This window comes from Pteropus vampyrus, unplaced genomic scaffold (genome assembly GCF_000151845.1).
Source record: "Pteropus vampyrus isolate Shadow unplaced genomic scaffold, Pvam_2.0 Scaffold42, whole genome shotgun sequence".
Taxonomy (NCBI): Eukaryota; Metazoa; Chordata; class Mammalia; order Chiroptera; family Pteropodidae; genus Pteropus; species Pteropus vampyrus.
The window spans coordinates 1,392,009-1,397,402 of NW_011888823.1; the positions used below are offsets into that span (position 1 = coordinate 1,392,009).

At 38.4% G+C, this 5,394-nt stretch overlaps 1 pseudogene; it reads left to right on the forward strand.

Moving 5' to 3' along the window:
• Nucleotides 1-4,735: 4,735 nt before the first annotated feature.
• Nucleotides 4,736-4,854, forward strand: LOC111738716 (annotated as a pseudogene).
• The last annotated feature ends 540 nt before the right edge of the window (nucleotides 4,855-5,394 follow it).

The following is a 5,394-nucleotide window of genomic DNA, read 5'->3' on the forward strand; positions in this document are numbered from 1 at the left end:
TCAAGGCTGCCTGCAAAGGCAAAACACTAAGGGTGTGTTGGGAGGAGGGCAGGGAAGGGTGAAGAGAGGCAAAGAGGTGGGAGATCCTGGGCCTGTGCTAAAGTAGGCTGTGTATCCTTTATTAAGTTAAAACTAGTCATATCTGAAATATGAAATCTAAGTGAATCAATCAAACTGTTCAGGGATGCCAAAAAAGCAAGGACAGAAGTCCAGCCTAAAATGAGATGGCCAGAGATGTAACAAGAGACAAATGGATTTGAAGGCTGAGTTAAGAACTCAACAGGTACTCAGTCCATTATTCTTATCAGTTGCTTGGTAATTCTCTTAAAGCTAAGAGCATGGTCTTAAGGTGACAAAACCATGGACACAATTCGACTACAACACACTTTGAATTCCTTTGCCCTGTCTTTTTTATCCTCCTAGATGTCATAGACTCTTCATCAACTCTCTAAACATGAGAGCTACCAAAAAGTTAGGAGTAGATTTAAAAGGGCTCGTCTAGATAGAGTACATACATGAATCATCAAGGAATGTTCAATATTAAACTGTCCTCGAAAGAATTTTAAACAGTTGTTGAGGCAAATATGAAATAGTGCACTATAGTATAAAAGAAAATTTATTCAATCAGCAAATATTTATTGAACACCTAGTATGTGCCAGGCACTGATCTTGACATTTTGTACAATGTGGAACAAAACAGACAAAATCATTGAGTAATGGAGCGACACATTTAGAGGAGAAGTTCATATAATAAATGAATAAATCCATTAAGTTATAATAAATGTTATAAAGAAAAGACCAGAATGTTCTGGGAGAACAATGAGGACATGAATTTGTATGGAGTGATCTTATAAGGGATGCTTTTATAAGTTAAGACTTGAATCTGACAGAGAGAGTCAGAGGAGTTTCCCAAGTCAAGGAAGATATTACAAGCAGAGGAAAGAGACCAGGCAAAGACCCTGGGCCAGGAAAATGGTTGGTGTACTTGAGGAAATCAAGAAAGTCCTCTTTGGTGAGAGGTCAGGGAGAATGGCATGAGATAAAATTCTAGGAAGCCTGGAGCCAGGTCATGAAGAGATTGTAGGCCACTTTGAATGGTTTCGAGAAGTGGAGTGAAGTGATTTTACTTGTATTTTATAAAGATCACTGTCTGCTGAAAAGAGAAAAGCAAGGGCAGAAGCCACCAGACCAATTGAGAGACTCTAATGATGGATAAGATGACGGTGGCTCGGATTATAATGAATGTTGTGGAGCTGAAAGGAATTGAATTGATTTGAGATACATCTCGGAGTTAGAATTAACATAATCCATCAATATTGCTAAATTTAGGAAATAGAAAGAAAAGGAAGAGATAATAAAAGAGACTGAGAAAAACCAACTAGAGAAATAGGACGGAAACAAATAGAGATTGGCGCTGTCGATACCACGAGAAAAATGTTTCAAGAACTAGAAGTGATCAGAAATAAGGAAGATGAGATTTAAAGACTTCTATGGGATGTGACAAATTAGAGGTTATTTGTGACTTTAGCCAGAGCAGGTTTGTGGAGAGGTAGTGGCAGAAGATAGCGTTCTGACCTGAGCGATTGAAATAACAAGAGAGAAAATGAAGGTAAGAGGTGAAATCTAAGTTTTAGCAAAGTTTCACTTTCTTTTATAGATAAGAGTTTCTCATTTGGTGTTTAGAGAGTTAAAGTGATGTGCTCCAGATCACCACTTTGGGTAGAATGGGATCAAACTGGGCAATTTTTCAAGTGTTCAATAGCTACACACTTCTAGCAGCTACCATATTGAACAGCACAGATATAGAACATTTCTATTAGCACAGAATATTTTATTGAACAGCTCTGATGTAATTTATCATTCAAACATGGATATTTCTGAAAGTGAATGGGGACAGCACGATAGACTGAAACTATGTCTTGGGAAAACCAAGACATATTGACATCTCAGCTAGATTACCATTTTAGAAACTTGATTTCTAGTCTTTGCATCTCTTAACTGACAAGACATGAGTAAAGCAAATGGTCTCAACATCTTCAAGCCTTTAGGTGAGTGTAGTAAATAGCCTCTAAAATGGTCCCCAACGATCCTCACTTTCCAATATTTCTGGCCACAGTATAATATCGATAGCACCTGAGTGTGGGTGGGACCTACTGACTCAATTTTAACAATTAGAATATGGCAAAAGGGGTTAGATGGCATTTCCTAGATTAGTTTACAAAAAGACCATGGCTTTCATCTTAAACATTCTTGTTTGCTTACTCTGAAGAAAGCCAGTTGTAATGTTGTGATGTGGCTCATGGAGAGGTCCATATGACAAAGATTTGAGGTAAGTCTCTGGTCAACAGACAGCAAAGAACTGAGACCCTCAGTTCAACAACTAGCAAGGAACTGAAGATTGTCAACAACCATGTGAGTGAGCTTGGAGGCAGGTCCTTCTGAAGTCAAGCCTTAGATAAGACTGAATCCCCAGCTAACAGTTTGCAACCTTTTAAGAGACTTTGAACTGGAGGCACCCAGCTAAGCCACACCTGCATTTTTGACATGCAGAAACTGAGAGATAATAAATGCTTGCTATTTTGGGGTAGTTTATTACACAGCAGTAGATAACTAATACATCTGGGCTACTTAACGTGTCATTTTAACAAAATTTTAAGGCATTGGATGCTGATATACAAGCATTTAACCTCATTGCTCATATCTCCCAAACTCAATCCCTTTTTCTCTTCTTTTGACTGAAGCACAACCAACTTCAATTTATGTTTGTTAAGTAAAAAAAAAAATATATGTATATAATATAATATAAGGCAAACAAGATTTTCCTCCTTCCACCCGTCTGCAGTAGATGCCAATCTTCAACTTGGGAGAAGAATAGCTTCTCTGCATAAACAAACAAATGAACAACAACAACAAAACAGTCAGAAAACTCTATGAAAGGGTATTTAAAATAAAAGCCACCCATTTTCTTGCGTTCTTTGTTTCCTTCTCTCTCTGAATCTATTTTGCTCGTTTCACTCGTTGTTCCATGTGTATTGATGGTCATTGGCAAATTGAATTATGATTATGGGTCTTTTATCTAGGTTCCCTAGGGTTCATTAAATGAGAGTGTTAGTGACCAATGCCACCTGTGTGAGTCTCGAAGCCTCCATCACTACTATTAACTCAGTAAGGTTTGATGGAGTTCCATTCTCATCTAAGAGCATCTCTGACAACTATACTACATATATTTATTTGTTCTAAGACCATGAGGGTGAGTGTGTGTCGCCTTTTAAGTGCTCCTTTGCTGTGGTTGCAAATGTCCAGGAAGTCTTGATTAAATCCATTAAAATAGAAGCTGCATACTTTCATTAACCCAAGGGGCAGTATTAGCAAAATTACCTCCAGAAAACTATTTTTTAAAAAGCGAAAATATAAAAATAACATGAACATGAACCAGAAGCGAAGGACTGAAATGTTGCGAGACTTGGAATCAGTGCTCAGTAAGTGAATATATTCAGGCATCCCATGCCCATTCAATGTGATTATGACCAGGACTGAGGATAAAGGTAGACTTTAAGTACCGTGAGACTAATGATAAGTACACATTTCCAGCAAGGAAAATAAAATGCACCAAGAGAAGAAAAACCATTTATGATTCTACTGAGAAAAATAATCTGCAGTCATCTGATGAGGTCAGGACAATAAACACCTACTCTGACAATGATGGCCTGAGTCACCATGAAAATTTGCCACCTACTTCTGGTACCTCAGGGACAGCACAATTACCACAGCTGGCATCATGAAAAAAAAATTTCAAAGAGAGGCTCACAAAATGTTTTCTGTTAAGAATGCTCTTGGCCTATAAATTAAAGTCCCTGAGCTACCTTCTATACTGTAAATGTAAGTGTCCCTTTGGAAATCCTCTCCTTCTGCTCCGTGTGGGTGAGGAAGCTCAGAGACTTGGAAAGGCCCTGGGGGAATGATGCATTGAAGATCTCCAGGGATTCCAGAGCCATTTTGGAGAAAACTATTTTTTAAAAACTGAGCAATTTGAGACATGCTTTCATGAAATGGGGAAAGAGAATTTATATAAAGTGTAGTGATATGATTCAAAAATAGTTCAATAGCTATGATTAGTACGTAGATTCAAGATGATAGAGGTTACCAGAAGTGTTATGAGACCAGATGATACATCAATACTAACTTTCAGGTGGCATAGTGAAGAAGATGAGAAATATATTCTAAAGGGGGGAAATAGGGAAATCCATGGATTTCTCTGGTTCATTAAAAACTTTGGATATTGAAAAAGGTTTCCTCTAGCATGTCTTGTTACTCTATATTACTTGGCTAAACTTCTCTTTCTCCCCTCTTCTATTCAAATGATATTTTTCCTTTAACTTTCTTCTCAAGAGCAAAGATTTTCCATGAACTTTAACCTCCCTTATCCCTGCTTATGCTAGATTTTAACAATCACTCTATCCTTGATCTCAAACAGCCTTGTTGGTCAGTGTACTCAAATGCACAACTAACATATTGTTCATATGAGTGTATATATGTCTGCCTTTGTTCTTTGCTCCTCAACTAAATTGTAAGCTCCCCAAAAGGCAGGAAGTGCTTTACACTTCTCTGTGCCCACCTTCTACACCATTAGCTTATTCAAATGCTTCAAACATGGCAGGCACCTTGACCATCATGGCCTATCAAGTGATGAAGCTTTCTGGGCAAAATTAATTCATTCGGAAAAAAATCTCAATATGTCTATGGCCATGCCACCCTCAACAAGCCCAATCCCATCTGATCTCGGAAGCTAGGCAGGGTCGGGCCTGGTTAGTACTTGGATGGGAGACCACTTAGGAAGACCAGGTGCTATAGGCATAAAAAAGTAAAAAAAACAAGGGATTGTAAGCTGACACGGTCCTTGCAATCTGTGAGGTCAACCAAGGGTTGCCTTGCCTAAAAAAAAAAAAAAAACAGAAAAGAAAAGAAAATCTTAATAATATTCAGGAGGATATATTTGAGATGAATGTGGTTCCAGTGAAGACATTCCTCCTCTGAATTGCCAGTTTAGAAGCACTGAGGTTATAGGATTGCCCTTATGAGCACAGAGCAGTTAAGGGAAGAAACTGTGATGATTAATAGCTTCTAACCACTAGATACGATCCTGCAAAGAGATAAACATTTAGACTGGATAAACATTGAGTGCTTTCTCTCTGCTAGGCACTATCACATTTCATCCTCAGAGACATCTTAGCCCTCATTCGTAAATGAGAGAGATGGACTAGGAACAGAGATTCCAGTACAAAATTCAGGAAGAGGAGGTGGTAGAACACATGGGAAAGCAGGACCCTTGACTTCAACTCCATCAGGTCACGACTCCCATCTGGGTGCTAATTTTTTCAGGAGCAATGTTTTGCC